Source organism: Petaurus breviceps, unplaced genomic scaffold, assembly GCF_028583685.1.
Source record: "Petaurus breviceps papuanus isolate PSGF00001 unplaced genomic scaffold, PetGlider_PUasm1.0 131, whole genome shotgun sequence".
Classification (NCBI taxonomy): domain Eukaryota; kingdom Metazoa; phylum Chordata; class Mammalia; order Diprotodontia; family Petauridae; genus Petaurus; species Petaurus breviceps.
In genome coordinates this window covers 2,166,675-2,188,045 of record NW_027185674.1, presented here as the reverse complement: position 1 = coordinate 2,188,045, position 21,371 = coordinate 2,166,675, and the positions used below count along the sequence as shown (strand labels likewise).

The following is a 21,371-nucleotide window of genomic DNA, read 5'->3' as shown; positions in this document are numbered from 1 at the left end:
GGAGGACGGGATCAAAGTAGAGAATAGAACAAGTGGGAGTTGGGATAGGAGGGAGGGAAATATAGTCAGTCTTTGACAATATATCTACTATGTTATTGTTTTGCATTAGCCACACATGTACAACCTATACTGAACTGCTTATCTTCCCAGTAAGGGTGGCTGACAAGGGAGAAGGGAATGAATCTGTTATTCAAAGTTTTAAAATCAAATATTCTAATATATATATATATATATATATATATATATACTATTATTATTTTTTTAAAAAGGCATCAATAAAAACTTTTTTAATCAAATGCTTTATTAACTTCTAGTTTACATCATTCATTTCTATAAGATTTTTGAGTTACAAATTTTCTCCCCATTTTTCCCCTACCCCCCACCCCAAAATATCCCTTCCTCCAATCTGCTCTCTCCTATATCTTCTCCCAGACCCCCTCTGACTTTCCAGTAGGGCACAGTGGATCTCTATGCCCCAGCGCCTGTATGTTTTATTTCCCAGTTACATGTAAAATCATATTAATAATTATATATACACATATATACACATACAGATATTTTTTTAAACATTTGATTTTAAATCTATACACACACACACATTTCCATTCCCTTCAACTCTTCTCATACTGAGAAAAGTTTCATAAGGTACAATTATCATTTTTCCATGTGGGGATGTAAATAGTTCAACTTTGATAAGTTCTTTATGATTTCTTTTCCCTGTTTACCTTCTCATGCTTCTCTTGCTTCTTGTATCTGAATGTCAAATTTTCTATTCAACTCTGGTTTTTTTATCAAGAATGCTTGAAAGTCCTCTATTCCACTGAATTGTCATATTTTCCCTTGAAACATGAAACTCAGTTTTGCTGGGTAGGTGATTCTTGGTTTTACTCCCAGCTCCTTTGACCTCCAGAATATCATATTCCAAGCCCTGCGATCCTTCAGTGTGGAAGCTACCAGATCCTGTGTTATCCTGATTGTGTTTCCACAATATTCAAATTGTTTCTTCCTGGCTGCTTGTAATATTTTCTCCTTGATCTGGAAATTCCGGTACCTGGCTATAATATTTCTAGGAGTTTTCTTTTTGGGATATTTTTCAGGAGGTGATTCGATTCTTTCAACCTCTATTTTGCTCTCTGGTTCTAAAAACATCAGGGAAATTTTCCTTGAGAATTTCTTGAAGGATGATTTCTAGGTTCTTTTTTTGATCATGGCTTTCAGGTAGTCCAATAATTTTTAAATTATCTCTCCTGGATCTATTTTCCAGGTCAGTGGTTTTCCCAATGAGATATTTCACATTGCCTTCTATTTTTTCATTTATTTGAATTTGTTTAATAGTATCTTGATTTCTCATAAAGTCACTAGCTTCCATTTGCTCCAATCTAATTCTGAAGCAATGATTCTCCTCATTGAGCTTTTGAGATTCTTTTTCTATCTGGCAGATTCGGCTTTTTAAGGCATTCTTCTCCTCATTGCCTTTTTGAGTCTCTTTTGCCATTTGAGTTAGTCTATTTTTTAAGGTGTAATTTTCCTCAGTCAGGCTGTTGACTCTCATTTCATAATTTTCTTGCATCGTTCTCATTTCTCTTCCCAATTTCTCCTCCACTTCTCTTATTTGATTTTCAAAATCCTACTTAAGGTCCTGTATGGCCTGTAACCAGCGCGTATTTTTCTTGGAAGCTTCTGGTGCAGGAGTTCTGACTTCACTGTCTTCCTCTTGCTCCATACTTTGATCCTTTTTGTCCCCAAAATAAGAGTGTACAATTGGGTTGCTCTGTTTACTTTGCTTCCCTCATTTGCTCATGTTGCCACTCAATAATTTGACTTCTGGGCTTTTTGCCACAGTAGGACCCTCTTACCAGACAGGGGAGCTTTGAACCAAATGCTGGGGTTTTCTCAGCTGCCAAAGGTATTAGTTGGGTGCCATCTCTGAAGCCTCCACACACTCTGGCAAGCTGGTCACAACCCCAGGACCTCCACCCTAAACAATGATCCACATTCAAGCAGGTTAAAGCAAGAGCGAATACCCCTCAGACTGGTCAATTGGTCCCCCTACAAACTGCTAACCAGGAGCTGAAGCTGCCACGTGGCGGTGGCTGTACGGCCGTGGCTCCTCAGTGGCTTCTCACAGAGGGGACAGAGGCCGACCGCACTCCCAACTAGTGGATCCCAAAGTCCACAATGCACTGACCTCTCACTTTGTCCTTAGCATCTATGTGTTGATAATTCTGCAAACCTCCACAGCTGCTGCTGATCTGAAGTCCCTCCAGCCAGTGGCTGGTCAGGCCCGCCCTGGGGCTAAGAACTTAGGATCAGCTCCCAGAGCACTGCTCTGGCCACTTGCTGCCGGCCCACCGGGCTGTCCTCCGTGGGAGGTTAGCTTCTCTGTGTCATTTTTGTGGGTTCTGTAGCTCCAAAGTTTCTTCAGAGTCACCTTTTACATGAATTTGAGGAGGTGAGAGCCGGAGCCCTGCAGAAGTCCTGTTTCTACTCCCAAAAACTTATTTTTTAAAAAAGGTTATGATCAAAGTTCAGGCAAAAAGAGATAAGGGATTGCACTAGGGTGGTATATGTGTGAGTGGAAAGAAGGGCAAATATATAAGAGAATTACAGAGAGAGATGAAAAAAAAAATCAAGTGACTGGATATGAGAGGAGCAGAGGATGACATCAAGCAAGAAGGCCAGTAAGGATGAACCATGGGGTGCATGAAGGGGAGTAATGTTTGAGAGTCAAAAATCAGGAATGGGCAGATTGTAAAGAGCTTTAAATGCCAGAAGATCCTGGAGGTCACAAGGAGCTCCTGGAGTTTTCTGAAGGAGGTGGGGGAGAAAATCACAGGCCCAGATCTGTACTTTAGAAAAATCACTTATTGGCAATATGGAGGATGGTTTGGAAACAGGAGAGTCCTGAGGTAGAGAAACCAATTATTAAGATATTGCAATAGGAAAGAGTTATGAAATAAGATCCTGAACTAAGGTAGTTCCTTGTGAGTAGAATATGAGGGCAGATGTGAGATATTATAGAGAGAGAGAATAAGACTCAGCTACTGATTAGACATGCTTGCTGACAGAGAGCCTAAGATGACACTGAAGTTACATACTTGAGTCACAGAGGAATGATGGTGGTGTCCTGGACAGTCATAAGTGAGTTCAGGAAAGAGGCACAGTTAGGGAAAAAGCTACAGATTCATTGCTCCACCGAAATACATAAAGGAGAGGGCAGGATTAATTTTCTGGCACAGATGTTGAGAGTGCCTGAGTCATGGTTAGATTATAACTTCCCCGGAGGGCTGACTGCTGAGCACATAGGAGGTCAGTAGCAGTATGGAGCAGTGTTGAGCAAACATTAGTGAAGGGGTTGGTAGCTCTACTGGAGACAAGCCCATTCTTGGCTATTGAAGGAAAGGTGCTAATCACATACCCATTAGGATCATGCCACAGCCCCCGCTCTGGGGGATCACTGGCATAAGGCACTGCAAAAGTAAAAGACATGTCCATAAATGTATGTGTCTGAAACAGGGGAAGAGCCTAACTCGTTCTAACTCCAAGGCTAGGCCCTCTATACACTATGCTACACTTCAGCCTCCAGAGAGCTAGCTTATCAAATATATAACACAATAAAAGAGTTGTTTTGTGTGCTGTGTGTACACTGCATAGTCCCTCAAAGCTTCTTATAACGAGTAAGGCAATACATTTCTGTCCCTTCTAAAGCAAGATAATTTTACTACTTAAATTATTTATAGCTTGTATATCTTAGCATTTATGACATATTACTAGTCTTATTTATAGCAGTGGTCAAGAGCACAATCCTAAATTATAATATTGTGTCTCTGGAAAACATGACTCATTTTACAATGAAGTTTCAGGAACACAAAGTGGTCAGGAACTGAAGTCAGAAAGACCTCAGTTCAAATCTAGCTTCAGACAGTAACGAGCTGTGCCACGCTGGGCAAGTCACTTAAGTTTCTCTGCCTGGCTCAGTTTCCTCATTGGTGGAAGATGATAACAGCATCTACTTCCTAGGGTTGTTGCGAAGATCAAATGAGATAGTAATTGTTAAGTGCTTAATACGGTATTTGGCACACAGTAAGCATTAGATAAATGTTGCTGTTCAGTTGTTTCACTCATTTCTAACTCTTTGTGACCCCATTTAGGGTTTTCTTGGCAGAGATAGTAGAGTGGTGAAACTGAGATAAACAGGGTTAAGTGACTTGCCCAGGGTCACACAGCTAGAAAGTGTTTAAAGCCACTGTCCACCCAGCTGCCCCATATAAATGTTTATTGTTGTTATTGTTATTATTATTATTAAAAGCAGAGACTACCTATATATAAAATTGATGACATGCAAACAAAAAGCATTCAGCAAAGCAATCTTAGCAAGGTTAGAGTAAAATGAATAAATTCAATACTCCCAAAGTAATCAAATATAGAAGTAAATGGCAAGGGAATGAGAGACTGGTTTCTGCACTATGTGCCAATGACTATGACAGCAGAGTGCACTGGAATACTCTGCTACATTAGAGACAAGAATTACAGAACCTCAGATGTGGACAGAACCTTTAAGATCTAAAAATTTTGTTGTTGTGCCTTTTTGGAGGGGGAAAGAAAGGGCAACTGGGGGTTAAGTGACATGCCCAAGATCACACAGCTAATGTTAAGTGTCTGAGGCTGGATCTGAACTCAGGTCCTCCTGATTCCAGGGCCGGTGCTCTACTTACTGCACCACCTAGCACCCCCAGAACCTTTAATATCTAGTCCAATCCTCCTTATTTCATACATGAGAAAACTTATTCATGATCATCTTTATTGTGCTAACTGACCTGAAGGGTTAAACCTAAAAACATACTACATCATACTATACCCTCCAACTATACCCTGACTCAAAAGGGAAGAGGAGAAAGGGAAGAAGATACCACCACGTCATTTAAGATATTTCTGAAATATAAAGGTCTTACGAGGAACCTTGCCTGACTTGTGACCATCAGAGAAGCCCTGGAGAGACATTAGTGGCCGATAGAGAAACGCCGTGAAGAGTGAGCATTAGATTTAAAAATACACAACTCGGGAGCCCAGCTCTGCCACTCACTGCAATAGAGGCGCATGTGTGACCACAAACAAGTCGCAGCTTATCCGGGCTTCGGTTTATCAATTTTAGGTAAGCGACGCTTACTGTGAAAGACTTAAGAACTCTGATCAAAGGCATTACCAACCATGATTCCAAAAGACTCAGCCCACCTCCTGACAGAGGTGATTAACAGAGCTCAGGCTGACAATTATCTTTTTCGGACATGGACCATGGGGGAATTTGTTGTCCTTGACGATACATATCTGTCACAAAAGCATTGTTTTTCTTTTTTATTTCCTTCAATGGGGTAAAGTGGAAGGGAAAGAGACTTTAAGTAAAAAAATTAGTTTTTAAAAAGGAAGCTTACTTCACAGAGTTAACGAGGATCAAATGAGAAATATACAAACTATAAGGTGCTATACAATTACAAGGCTTTATTATAATGTTTTTTCAAATAAACTGAAAACTGGAAGAACTGGAGTCAATCTCCTATCTTAAGTAGTTTTAACAATCTTACTTCTCAGTTTCTCTCACTGCTGTCTGTAAAAGCTATTGACTTACTACACTTGGAGGCTCTACATATTATTGATAGTTAAATATATTTTACCACCTTGGCCTCCCCCACTTTGGAAATTTCAAATATCAAATATTTGCACTGAAGTAGTTTCCTGATAAATACTTTAATGGATCCATAATCTTTTCTCCTATTCACACCTTCTCAAACTAGGTAACTCATGTCCACATCCATCAATTAACCTAAACCTCCGAAGAAGCTGTACTAAAGCACTGGGAGCCTTGGTACAAGCCTTTTCAAATTCTATGGGCACCACATATTCATAGCTCTTGCTACATGACCAGTCCACCTCCTTTTTCAACTAGACAATACTAATTATATCACATGTGCTATTTCTTCCTCCTCAAGTCCCTGACAGAATTTTGAGGTTGGAGAATGATTCATTCTTTTGTCTTTCTATCCCCAGTCTAGCACAGTCCCTGAGATACATAGTAGGTTATTTAATACTTAATTTATTATTTCTTTTAATGGGACAACTATTCTCCAAGTCACGCAAATTCAAAATTACAGACCAATCTTTATTTTTCTCTCTGCCTTCACATTTATTCAGTAATCCTGTTGATTTATCCTTTGAATTGTCTGGAGTTGTGAACTGACCCAACCATTCTGAAAAGCAATTTGGAATTATGCTAAGAACATGACTAAAATGTTCAGATTGTTTGATGTAAAAATTCCATTGGATCCCATTACACCCAAGGAGTTCAGTGACAAAAAAGAAAGGAATTATATATATCAAAATATTTACAGCAGTACTTTTTTGTAGCGGGAAACACCCACAAAAAATGCTAGATGATCATCACCTGTGGAATGGCTAAACAAATTTCGGTACATGAAGGTAATGAAATATTACTGTACTGTAAGAAATAAATGAATATGATGAAGATCAAAAAAAGTTAAAGAAGACATGTTAACCAATACCAAGTTAAGTGAGCAAAAAGAGGAAGGCAAAAAAATCTAAACTTAGTGCTAAGATGCAAGAATACACCTTCATCCATTCTTTCCAGAAGTCAATGTAGAACACTGAACAGAATGTTATACTTGGATGAATAATTTATACAATAATGTTGCACAGACACACAGTTTGGAAAACTAAGAAACTCAGAACCAACCATAATTCCAAAGGACTAATAATGAAACATGCTACACGTCTCCTGAGAGTTAGGTGAGAAACTCAGAGTCCAAAATGAAATATGTGTGTGTATATGTATAAATACATATGTAAGAACTTTCTACAGTTGAGAATAAAATGTATATATACACACATATAAAAATGTATGTGTGTGTGTGTGTGTGTGTGTGTGTTTCAATCTGCACTCTGTGTCTCTCACTTTACTCTTAGGAGGTGAATACCATGTTTCATCATTAGTCTTAAATCATCAATCTATATACACATATGTGTGCATACATATATGTGTGTATACATGTGTATATGCGCTACAATTTTTTTAGACATAACCAGCATGAACATGTTTTTCTTGGTGACAGATAGACAGAGATAGATAGATAGATAGATAGATAGATAGATAGATAGATAGATAGATAGATAGATAGATAGATATTTGTAACAGGAGTTTCATTTTTTTTCATTGTCAACTGGACTGAAAGGACAAAGAGAAGATTTTTGCCAAATGAAAAAATAAAATGTAATTTTTTAAAAAGGAAACGTGCAGCAAGATTTTCAGAAAGATATCCCCAGTTTGAAGGGCAACATGTTAAACTGATGCCCTCAGCAAGTTCTTCCTTATACACTCAGCCTTTAAATTCCACATACCAGTCTTTCAAATTCTGAAATACAAGAAACTAAGTCCCTCCTGAGTCTGTTCTAGGCTATGTGCCTAGTTCCTTCAGCTATTCCTCATGCAATATAATTTCAATATTACTCACCATTCTGATCACTTTATCTGGATAGTCTACAAATTTGTTAATGTCCCTTATAAATTACAGTGACCAGTTAGACGAAACATTCCATAGATGGTTGTTACAATGCAAAGCAGAATCAGACTATCACTTCCCTTCAGCTAGATAGTTATAATTCTATTAATGAAATTTAAGATTGAATTGACTGCTTTTATCACCTTTAAAATACATTTGAAAGTGAATCATGGTAAATTAAAGAGTCAGTTTGACAAATCTCAATCTTTAACAAGGTTACTGGTATATTTTTAAAATGCAAATTACAAAATATTTTTCATTGTATAACTAAAGAGACAATAATCAAGTCTTGTCAGAAAGAGAAGCAAAATTCATATAAATTACAATTCTTCCATAGAGATACCAAAGAGTTTAGTTTAACTACTGTTCATGTTCAAAAATGCTATATTTCTTTTTACATATTAAATAATCTAATCATCCACATTATCATAAGCTCATAACAAAGTATGTTTTGTAAAAGTGAAATAGCAGTGTACTCAAATATGTAAAAGACAAAATTTGCTGCATTCCTCAGATTTGAGGAAGGATGTAAAAAGGGACCTTTTTTTTGTTAATGAAAAAGATTGTTTCTAAAAACAAAAAATGTAACAATCATATTCCAGTTCTGAAAGTTAAAGAAGTATAGGCTTAACATTGGACCATTATTTACAATAATTATCTGAAAAAAATTACTTATAATTTATAATTAATTATAATTAAATAACTTTATAATAAAATTTATTTTTCATTTATAATTAAAATATTTATCATTTATTTTGTGAAACTTGTATAAGTAAAAGATCAAAGGTAGTAGACACATAGCTTTGAAAAACTCAGGAACTCTGGTAAGGAACAGCTATCATTCCAGAGGCCTAATGATGAAACATGCTACCCATCTCCTGATAGTGGGGTGAAACACTCAGAGTCCAAAATGAAACACATACACATACACACACACACACACACATAATAACTCTCCAGTTGAGCATAAAACCTACATAAATATGTATATGTATATATTTCATTCTGGACTGTCTCTCACATTACTATCAGAAGGTGGGCAACATGTTTCATTATTTACTAACAAAAAAAAAGGTCCCTTTTTACATCCTTCCCCAAATCTGAGGAACATAGCAGCTTCTGCCCTTTATATATTTGAGGACACTATTTCACTTTTACAAAATCTTACAAATGGCTAGTTTATTGATCCTCAAATTTCAGTACCACTGAAATAGCTTCAGCCAAACATTTTTAAAAATGAAAAAACCTGATTAAGAGGTTTCTAAAACTCTTGTCAATCTCATGAAGAAATAAGTAGCTGAGCTAAACAAATACTTCTAAGCTGGAATAGCTATACTTCATCTGCTAAACACATAGATGACAAAATTTTCATTAAATTTTATTAGTTGAAAGTATTATTTTTGTTAGAAGATCAGCAGGACTCTCTCAGGAGACCAAAGTTTAATTCCTGGCTCTGCCATGGACCTGTTATTCACCCTCTCTGTGCCTCAAAAATACAACTAACACTGGGGCGGCCAGGTGGCTCAGCGAGTAAGAGCGCTGGCTCCAGTGTCGGGATGACCTGGGGATCGAATCCCAGGCTCAGATACTCAGCACCCACCCAGAAACACCTGGCTGTGTAACCTTGAACAAGTTACTTAACCCCAATTGCTTAGGGGCGGCCAGGTGGCTCAGCGAGTAAGAGCACCGGCTCCAGCGGCGGGATGACCTGGGGATCAAATCCGGGCTCAGATACTCAGCACCACACCCAAAAATAATAACTGGCCGTGTAACCTCGAGCAAGTTACTTAACCCCAATTGCTTAAAAAAAAAAATACAACTAACACCAGAGAGCAAAATGTGAGGAATCTGAGTAATTTGCTTTCAAGAGTTAAGTAGGTCACTCTTTTACCTCTTCCATGAGCCCAGTGAATATAAAAAGTCATCAGTCTGAAAACAGCATATCCTCAAGAGTGTAAGCAAGTGAATATAGACTTTCAGTTCACTGATTTTTTTTCCTCTGGAATAATCCTGATGTTTCAATGAACAGCAGCACTAAGAAACAACTTTACTAGATCCTGCTAGTCAAACATTTAAGTTTCACTTTCTTAACTACTAGAGGAAATGGGGAATGGAAATAACTGTTCAGTTCAGCACCACTCTGAAACGTCAATTGAACAGCAACATAAAGTAGATTAAGAAGAATATAAAATGTTTTAAAGAATGAAGCCTTCAAAGACATATCTACTTAATTCTACATGATATATTATAAAAATTATTATTATTCCTTAGCCTAAAGTCAAACAACTAGTACAACAAGGTTAGAGTAATTTTTACTGATCCATTTCTTTTTCTGTAAGTTTCATCTTAAGCTACATTAAAATTAATCTAAAAATCATCTGTAAAAAGAAGTTTGATTTCACCATGTGCCTATATCAAGCTGAAAGCATCTCTCAACTTTCCAAAAACTTCTTTAAGTAAATTTGGGGACTTTTTCATGCTGAAATAGAAATGTTAACTCCATATTTTGCAGTCTACTTTCCACAAAGCACTGAACTTGCAAAGAGACTGATGAGTTTGCACAAGAAGAACATCTCAGTCATGTCTTCATTTGTAAATTTTGGTTTATCTACTTGCATTTTACTTTATATTTTACTTAATATACACTTTATATCTATTATATAGATAACCTCATGCCTGGATTGCTGTAATGTTCTTCTAATAGCATTTCTGATCTCTAATCTCTCATATTTGGGCACAACATATGTATAGTTGATCTTCCTAAAACACCCCCTCCAACACTTCCCCCTCCTGCTAAAAAACCTTCAATGGCTCTCTGCCTTATAAGATAAAAATCAAATTCTTTATTCAAGACCCACCACAACCTAACCTTTCTAATCTAACTCCCACTATTGTCCTCCAACCATTTTAATCTAAACAACTGGTCTACTGATTATAAGGGCAGCTAAGTGTTGCTGTGGATAGAGCACAAGCCCTGATGTCAGGAGGACCTGAGTTCAAAGCTGATCTCTGACATTTACTAGTTGTGTGACCCTGGGCAAGTCATTTAACTTTGCTTCAGTTCCTCATCTATAAAATGAGCTGGAGAAGGAAAAAGCAAACCACTCTAGTATCTCTGCCAAAAAAAAATCCAAGTGGGGTCACAAAAAGTTGGATAAGACTGAAACAATTCAACAGCAATTGCTCATGATCACCCAAATACAAGAGATTCATTTCCCTTCTTACCTTTGCTCACACAGTGCCTCTTATCTCTTATATTCTCTCTGCTCCTATCCTAATCCTTCCCATCCCAAGGAAGCAATTCAATGCAATTTTCCAAACATCTATCCCATGCCTACTACACTTACGGACTTATGCTAGATATTGGGGACACAAGTACAAATACCAAAACTAAAAATGCCCTTGCCCTCAAGGAGCTGACATGCTATTGGCTGGTATCTCACACTGTCTCTGTATTTGTTCAGCCATGTCTAACTCTTCATGACCTCATTTGAGGTTTTCTTGGCAGATATTGGAGTGTTGTCATTTCTTTATCCAGTTCATTTTACGGATGAAAAAACTGAGGCAAAAAGTGTTAAGGGACTTACCCTGGGTCACAATGCTAGCCAGATTTGAACTCAGGAAGTCTTCCTGACTTCAGACCCAGCACTCTGTCTACTGTGTCACCTAGTTGCCCACATTTCATGTACATAAGATGAATAAAATGAAGATAATCTGAGGAGGAAGACTGCACTAACAGCTGGGTAAGACTGAGACATTCTTTGAGGGGTAAGGGAGGAAGAGCTACAACGTGGATGTGACAAACGTGGAGAGAGAGCAAACGGAGAGTAAACCCTAGGAGGTACCTCACAGACCAGTTTAATAGGGCACAGAGTACATGGAAGCAATTAATGAAGTCAGGGCAGAATTTGTGGAGGGTCTTAAGTGATAAACTAAGGAATTTATTTTATCCAAGACACAGTAACTAACCGCTGAAGATGCTTAAACAGAGAGTGACATTCAATTCAGTCAGCATTTATTAAGTGCCTACTGTATGCAAGACACTGAGCTACATGGTGAAGATTCCTCAATGAATCTATTGCCCACTGAGGAATACCGCGGTTTAAAACAAATTTTAAAACACAGTGTATAACGTGAAAAGGAAAACTGCCTTGGCAACTAAAGTGATTAAGAAAAAGTTCCTATAGTAGGAGTTACCTGAGTTGAGTCATGAAAGAAGCTAAGGATGCTAATGTAGAGGAAATGAATTCTAGGCCTCACTGACAACCTGTCAAAGGCCTGCATAAGGCAAATGCAAAGCAAAGTTCAGGAAATAGCAACTTGGCCAGTTTAGATGCCACAGAGAATGTATGTATAAATAGGAGTAAAGCAAAATAAACCTGGAAAGGCAGGCTGTAGCCAGCCTATGTTGGGCTTTAAATGCTAAACTAAGGAGTTCATATTTTACCCTGCAGGCAATGGGAAGGCAACTAACATTTGTCAAGATGGAGAGTGATATGGTCATAGCTGTGCTTTAGAAAGCAGACAATTTTGATGTGGAGGGTGGACTAAAGAGAGACTGATAGCAGAGAGATCAATCAGGGGTCTATCACAATAGAAGCAAGAGGTGATAAGGGCCTATACTAGGGTGATAGTAGTCTGAATGGGGAGGAGATGGATATGAGAGATATTCTGGAGTTAATACTGGCAAGAGTTGGCAAGTGACTGGATAGTGAAGGAGAGAGGGAGGGTTGAAGGAAAATGAAGAGGTGAGAATAACTTAATCAGCAGCATTTATTAAGTACTTACTTAATAAATCTACCAGAATTATGCGAGGCACTGGTACACTGATGCATGTAGGACACTAACACAAATGACAAAATCAGACTTGTAACATAATCAGACTTAAAGTATTTGTACTGCATGAATTATGTATAGAATGGATTGAAGAGGGGAAAGACTACTGCAATAATCCCAGATGACAGGAGATGAGGAAGACATGAACACATTGGCAAAGACTGGAGAGAAGGGGATAGATATGAGAAATATTGCAGAGATAAAACTAATAACAATTGATCATTGATTATATATGAAAGGTGAGAAAAACTAAATGAGGACCATTAATTAAAATAACAATAATAAAGCATATGTTTAATGTTTTAAGCTTTAAAAAGCACTTCAACTATATTAAATTATTGGATCTTAATCCTGTGGGACATGCTATTACAGGTATTACTCCTATTTTAAAGATAAGGAAACTGGGGCTCAGAAACATTAAGTGATTTACCTAGAGTCACACAGCTAACACTATTGGATGACAGATTCAAACCCAGGTCTCTCTCCTGACTTCAAGTACAGTAATGACAGGGAGCATTCAAATCTAAGTGACTATAAAGAACAGTACCAGTGAAAGAATTAGGGAAGTTTTCAGGAGGGGTTGGTTTAGAAGGAAAGAGGGAGAAATGGCACTAGAATATTCAGAAAGAGATATATAACAGGCAGTTGATGATGTGGAACTGAATTCTGGTAAAGAAACTAAAACTAGACATAGAGAGACTTAGGAGTCCCATGCATAGAGATGCTCTAATTTCTTTTCTGAGCTCCAGACTAGAATTGCCGACGAACTACAGTTTGCACATCTTGAACTAGGCAGCTCAAACTCAACATACCAAAAGCAGAATTGTCTCTTCCCCTAAACCCTGTCCTCTTTCCATTTTCCCTAGTACTGTTAAGGTCACCACCATCCTTTCAGTCACACGGACATATAACTTCAGTGAAACACTTCACTCCTCAGTCACACTCACCCGACATATGCACTCTGTTGTCAAAACTTATTGTTTCAGCTTTCACAAAATTTCTCTTGTACAGGCCCTTCTCTCTGTTCACATAGCAGCCACCTTGTTACAGGCCCTCATCACCGCATGCCTAGATGACTGCAATAGCCTACTGCTTGGTCCACTCTCCATTCAAATGACAAACATGAATTTTCTGAAGCCAAGGCCATGCGCCTCTTCACACACTCAGTGAACTCCAGAGGCTTCCTTATTACTTTCAAGATCAAATGTCTTCTGTTTGGCATCTGAAGGTCTTCACAACTTGGCTCTTTCCTGTCTTTCCAGTCTCCTTAGACTTTAATCCCCTCCACACACTGAAAGATGCAGTGACAATGTCCTACTTGCCCTTCCTAGCACATGACACTCCATCCTTAGACTCTGGATGTTTTCTTTTTTTTTTTTAATTAATTTGTTTAATTACTTTTAGTTTACAAGATTGAGTTCCACAATCCCTTGAATTTCAAATTTTCTCTCCCCCTCTCCCCCCTCACCATGGTGGCATGCAGTCAAATATAGGATTTATAAATACCTTCACATTAAACATTAGGTTGTAAAGAAGGATTATAACTAATGGAATGAACAATGGGAAAGAGGAAACAAAACAAGAAAGAGAAAGAAAGCAAGTAGTTTGCTTCAATCTGCATTCAGACTCTGTAGTTCTTTCTCTGAATGTGGATATCTCTTTCCATCATGAGTCTTTTGGAGTTGTCTTATAGCCTTGCATTGCTGAGAGGAGTCCAGTCTATCAAGGTTAGTCATCACACATATGATGTGTCTGTAATTATGTACAAATTTCTCCTGGTTCTGCTCTTCTCACTCAACATCAGTTTATGTAATTCTCTCCACGTTATTATGAAGTCTGTCTGCTCATCATTTCTTAAAGCAAAATAGTATTCCATTTACGTTCATATACCACAACTTGTTCAGCCATTCCCCAATTGATGGGCATCCCCTTGATTTCCAATTCTTTGCCACCACAAAAAGAGCTGGTATAAATATTTTTGTACATACAGGTCTTCCTCCCACTTCTATGATCTCTTTGGGATACAACCCTAGAAGTGGTCAAAAGGTAAGCACTTATTTATAGCCCTTTGGGCATAGTTCCAGATGGCTCTCCAAAATGGTTGGATCAGTTCACAATTCCACCAACAATGCATTAGTATTCAGAGTCTGGACCTTTTCACTGGTTATTGCCCAAGCCCAGAATGAGCTCCCTCCTCTCTCTGTGGGCTGGCTTTCCTGGCCTCTTTCAAGACTCAGCTTGAGTCCCCCCTTCTGGAAGAAGTCTTTCCCAATCACCTTTCTTCCCATTTCTAAAGCCCTCCTAGTTTCTATTTACAGTGTGTGTGCATTTTTTTTTTAAAGCAATCGGGGTTAAGTAACTTACTCAAGGTTACACGGCCAGGGGTTTCTGGGTGGGTGCTAAGTGTCTGAGCCCAGGATTCGATCTCCAGGTCTTCTCAACACTGGAGCCGGTGCTCTTACTCGTTGTGCCGCCTGGCCGCCCCACATGTGTATCTTTTATGTACATGTTCATCTGCATGTTGTCTCCCCCATACCTGCTTGTTGACCAACAGAACAGATATGAGATAGATCAACACAGAAGAAAGACTGTAGAGAAAGCTTTGGAGGCCACCCATAGTTAAGGGGGTCGAAGACTAATGTGACAATACAAGGGCCTAAGAAGAAGCCGTCAGCACAACCACACAAAGGAAAAGATCACTAAAATGAAATCAAATGCAGCAAAGTGGAAAAACAGAGGACTGCTAGAATCAAATACTGTATCAATGGGCAGCTACGTGGTGCAGTGAATAGAGCCCCGGCCCTGGAGTCAGGAGGACCCGAGTTCAAATCCGGCCTCAGACACATAACACTTTACTAGCCGTGTGACCTTGGACAAGTCACTTACCCCAATCACCCTGCCTTCCCCCCCCCAAAAAACAAAAAAAAAAAAAAAACTATATGAATATCTCTATCTGTATATTGTCTAGATATAGTCTCTCATAAATGTTTTTACTTAGTCAAATAGGAAGAATCAATCAGTAGAGGGGTCAGGAAGTGAAATGATACAGGGAAAAAAGATCAAAAAACATTTTAAGGAAAATGTTAAAGAAGCAGTCAAATGGACAAATGAAGAACTAGGAAAGAGAAGTATGGAAGCCAAGGGAAGAAAAAGACAATATTCAGGAAAAAAAGTGGTCAAGAATCAAAATCAAACAGGCTATTTTTGTCAATATTTTGTTAATACTTATTTTTCAACAAATAGTATTTTGAAAGTTATAGATTTCTGTTTCTATGTATGATTTTTTTCATTTTCCTTTGAATATTTGTTTTTACTAATAATTAAGTTTTTTTTTTTAATTTTAAAAATGTTTACTTAAAAATTCTTCCTCTCCTTTAAGGCCTAATTCCAGTTCTACCTACCTCTACCACAAAGCCTTTCCTGATCATTTTAGTTCACTAAGATCTCTTTTCTTCTCACCTCCTATAGCATTTTTTGCCTAACACTTAAATTTAGGATAGCCTTTATATTATCGGGTTTAAAGCCTTACTTTTATGTAATTTTATGCTTCTTCTCCAATTATGTTATAAGCTCCATAAGAGTAGAAAACAAGAATTAGACTTTTCTATCTCCCACAGAACTTAAATATTATATACTTAATAGCTGCTCATTAAAAATCTGTTAACTGAATTAATGAAGTAGCTAAATAACTAAAACAAGATGTATGTAAAGCTCTTTGCAAACCTGAAAACACTATATAAATATTAGCTATTATTATTACCTAATAAGTGCATGTAACAGTAGTAGTTTATTGCTTTCCACTATGCAGCTAATAACTTATCATCCCAAGATTTTTTAAAAGTTCCTAAAACTGGAAATATTTATTTGGATTTGAAGAGCACACAATTATTAAATTCCATTCCATCAAAGACATATAAGAAAAAGATGCAAAAGATACATTGTTGAATTAGAATGTCAGTGCAGTAAATTTATTTCCTACACAAATCACATTGTGGACTATTCTCTCCTCTACAGCTCTCACTAACATTTTTCTCCATATGAAATGAAATTAAAATGGTCAAGGGCATCTATAAGATAAAAAAGAAGTCCCAAAAAAACAGCCCCAGGTGTTTACATGGAAGTTGGGAAGAACAATCCCATCTCCAGTTGCTTGTATGATGTCAGTGGGTTCACAGACTAATAACATTTAAGAATATGACTTATTTTCCCCACCCATTACCTCCTTGAGTCATGAACTTCACTGCTCAGCATCTAAGGCAATTAGCCCAATTCACAATATACTAGAGTTGACTCTGATGACAATTCAAGAAGCAAGAGTGGCTGGAGACTAAAAGAAAGTCAATTTTTTAAACTTTTTAAAGAGCTGGATGAGGGTAATTCCTGAAATAATAAATCAATTTAAAGTCAACAATTGCAAAGGTACTAAAATAATCTAATCTGTAAACATGTATAGCAGGATTTTTTCTTTTGTCTGATATGACACTTATAATCCACAAATGAGTGACACATAAGCTGCATCTCACAATTCAGACAATAAATAAAAAAATCACATCCACAGAGTGATGACTAATGCTTCAGTGTCAAGTCAGGGTATACCTATCAAGAGGTGCCCCCCCACACACACTCAGGGAGATATTTTCTTCTTTTACCTAGAGGATGGAATTGTCTATACTGTCAAGTTCATAAGTAGCACCAAATTGGGAAGGATTATTAATATCTTAGGAGACAGGAATAGAATACAAGATGACCTTAACAAATTAAATAAGTTGCCTATCAAAAGCAGAATGACATTTTATAGAGATTCATGCAAGAGAGGTTTTTTTAATTTATATTTTTTTTAGTATTGGAGATAGGGATAGGCATGCATGATTTAAAAAGTCTTTGGGGTGTGGGGCGGGGGTGGGGAGGCCAGAGAGTGAGAAGAATTTAGTGTACTAATTATGGTATCAAGGTTCATTTACTCATCCAACAAGAAATTATTTAGGGACTCCTATTTGCACAGCACTGAGTGAGGAAGAGGGGAGATAAAGGAAATCTAAGATATATATACTATGAAATCATGAAAAGTGATATAAAATCAGGATTCCTAAAGTCTTAATGAAATTTTAAACCTACTTATTAAAGTTTAAATAAACTTATAAATGATACATGTTATTTTTAAGTAAACATAAATAAGCTAAATAAAACTTTAGAAAGTAATGCTCAGAAATTCACTAAGGCTTTTGGAACATCCCATATAAGGGGGACACTAACAAGTTCAGAGTGGGTTGTTCATTATGGCCTGGAGCAGTCTAATGGCTTTATGGAAAAAAGTATGACATAAGTTGCCTTTTGAAATAATGGATAGGTTTTGGAAGAGGGAATAACAATATTAAGAGAGAGAAGGAAGAGGGGAAAGTAATAACCATTTATTGAGTGCTTACTATGTGCCAGACACTGTGCTAAGTACTTTACAAACATCTTATTCAATCTTCACAACGACCCTGTGAGGTACTTTATTATCTCCATTCAACAGCTGAGGAAACTGAGGCAAACATCAGTTACCTGACTTGTCCAGGGTCATGCAACAAGGAAGTATCTGGGGCTGGATTTGAATTCAGCCTTCCTGATTCCAAACCCAGCACTTTATCCACTGTGCTACCCTGCCTCTAGGCAAGGAAGACAATCTTAAGACAGAACAACCAGAGCACGGTCCCAGAACACCCAAACTCAGAAGAACAGACCCTCTCCAGGCCCCCATGTGGCCCCCATGCCTGATGGTCTTCTGCCAGTCCCATGACATAGTTCCTGGCATCCACATCATCTTGGCCACTATCCACACCAAAGGTTCAACTCTCTCAGGCCATGACACCTCACTGTCCTAATAGCTTCATGTTCTCTAGTCATCCTAGGATCAAGAATGACAATCAGCTCTGCACTTTCACTGACAACTCTTTTTCCTATCTGTAGCCTCTCCCATTTCCATGCCCTTCTGAAGGCTGGAGGTGAAGGGCACATGGATTATTGGCTAGTGGGTGCGAGACTGAGTGACAGGTCACCATTCCCCTGATGTGACTCTACCCTAAGTGGCTCACAGAAATGAAGGTGAATGACTCACAAAAAAATTCACACATATCACAATGGAAGTATAGGCGACCATGTACTAGGCCTTCCAGAACTCTCTGGGGGTTCCTACACAGCCTAGGTCCTCCCTGCTCTGTCCTCCAGCAGAGCCCTTCTGGCATCTCTCCAAGGTTTCCTCCTAAAGTCTCCTCCCCCAACCAATGCCTACCTTAGGTGCCAGAATTCATACTTAGAGCTCTGCCTAAAAGAAAGAAAGAACATGAGCAAAATCTTAGATTATCATATGAGGATGATGGGTTAGGTGGTTTATGAAAAGCATCTGGCTCATACAGAAAATTTACACTGAGAAACAGTTAAGGAGGAGATAAGTTAAGTAAGGGAGAGGTCAGATCACAAAGATCCTTGAAAGCCACATCTGAATTTTGACACTTTTCCTGCCTCAGATGTCTCCACTGGCTTCAAGACAGCCACGTAATGAAACCAATGGTTTAGGAAGGTTAGCCTGATAGCTCTACTTCTGATGGAGTAGAAGAGGAAGAGGCTGTGGTGATGATATCTCACATTCAGGAAGAATAAAGAGGAAGGAATAGAGGTAAAAGATATTTTTTTCTTTTTTTCATTCAGTTTTATTTTCAATTCTGAATTTTTTCCCTCCCACAACCACTGAGAAATATGCTTCAATCTTCACCTCTTCATTTGGAGATGGTTATCATAAATTTCATCATTGCTCCTCTGGGATTATCACTGGTCACTGTGTTGATCAGAATTCTTAGTCTTTCAAAGTTGTTTGTCTTAATATTTTTTATTATGTGAACTGTTCTCTTGGTTTTATTCACTTCACTCTGCATAAAAGTTCATGCAAGTCTTTCAAGGTTTTTCTGAAATCACCCCCCTGATTTCTTTTAGCACAATTATAGGTAAAAGATATTTTAAAGGAAGAATTAAAAGCAGTAAACATTCAGACAAAACTCAATGAAAAAAACTTCTTGATAAGAACAGGAGCACTGAAATAGACTACTTAAACTATGGAACTAAGTTCCTGGAGATTTTTAAGAGTAAGATGGACAGGTGACACTAATAGAAAGTGTAGTCCTATCAGGAAGCAGAGCACTAAACTTGATAACCTTTTAAGGATCTTTTCACCTTTAAGGGTCAGTGAATCCTCTCCCTGCCAAAAAAACAAAAAGAAGCTGATGCCCATCTTTCTACTTGGTTTTTCAAGACCAAAGCAATCCTCCATTATGCTAACTCAGGTCAGGCAAGGAGACTTAAAGAAGTTAGGAATAACTTGGGGCTGATATCTCTTATTCTACTTGAAAGTGTATTCCTACTTTAACTATACAAGTTATCTTATCATTCCTATCTCATCTTTAGTATAGGTGCTATCATATTTCCCAAGTGATCATCTATCCTTCAATGTCATGTTCCATACAGGAGCTAGGCCACATGTGTCAAGCATTCTGCCACAAAGACAGGGCAACCCAGTTGACTGTTTACAAGGAATCACAATATAATAGAATTTCAAGAATGTATGTATGTTTATGTAGCAATGCTGTATACATTCAAAATTTGTAAATTCAAGATTTTCCTGATTCCTTTTCTATAAGATGTATCACAAAATAAAATTGCCTTTGCTGGCTTTGGCATTTCTCACTATCTGTTACTCAAATTAAAAGAAGACACTTTCATTACAAAACAGCAGTGAAAGAAATCATCCACAATTTTTATCTCCAGACATAACTGTGGAGAAATGGACATTAAACAACATATACAATTAGCCTGCTGACCATTATCACCTAAGATGGAAAGGAACAACCAAAGTGTCCAACTATTTAAGGCACTATATTGCATCATAATATATGGCAGTTTTCTTTCACTCCAGTGCTTTTCCTTCACACCTAAGAAAAAAAATGAACCAGAGTTCTCGCCCTCATCTTACAGAAGTATAAGCCTATGTAAACAAAGTAAACGAAACCAGTGAGGTTAGCAGGACCAACTAGAAAGATCAGGAAATAATTAGATGAAATTTTTTTTCTTCTGTTAAACTAGAGTATATACGTAATCTATTTGTCTAATACTCAATGGATTGCACATTCTAAGACAAAGTCTTTTCCCCAACAATTTAAATACATCTATTTTAATACAGTTCAAAATTTATTTTCGGTTCTCTAAGGCTGTCCCAACCCAATTAGATGAATTCTCTACATCCATATCAGCTGCCACAGTCTCACTAATTGTCTCTATCTCCATCACTGTTTTACAGTTTCCCTCAATTCCATTTGACACACACGTCTTTTCCACATTTCTGGTAACTACTTCATCCTCTTCTTAATTCTAGTCATCTCAATGATTGTCTCCATCTACATCTAGAGTCGATTTCAGTTCCAAAAGGCTGTCCCTCTTCTGCCCTTCTGCACCCCACCGCTCTGGAGAACTGAATTCTCTTGTGCCTCACACCCTCCTTTCATCACCATTCAGTCAGCCCTTCAGTACCCCACTCCTCACTCTCATGTGGTCACCAACGCCTTACAAACCTTCCTGCTGACATCAGCAGCAGCAGCCACCCTACCTACTCTTCTGCCACAACTCTCCTCCTTCACTCTCCCACCCCCCTACTGGGCGCCCCTGCGAGGCAGCCCCCAAACCATCCCTCTACACCCACTCACCACTGTCCCTAAACCACTAAGTCAGCTCCATACCCCGTGACCCCCGAAGCCAAATTCCTGTCCTTTCAGTTCATCCAGTCCCACTTCTATCACTCCATCACCTTCAACCCCTCCCTCCTCCACATCTGCCCACTAGGGACCCTACCCTCCACATCTGCCCACTAGGGACCCCTGGTCCACATCTGCCCCCGGGGACCCCTCCCTCCACATCTGCCCCCTGGGGACCCCTCCCTCCACA

The 21,371-nt window shown here is 38.2% G+C and overlaps 1 protein-coding gene across 2 annotated transcripts in view; it reads right to left on the bottom strand.

Annotated features, from left to right (window-relative positions):
• DYM (dymeclin) overlaps positions 1-21,371 on the bottom strand; it is a 622,931-nt gene that overhangs the window by 600,837 nt on the left and 723 nt on the right. The gene's annotated exons all lie outside the window — the stretch shown is intronic.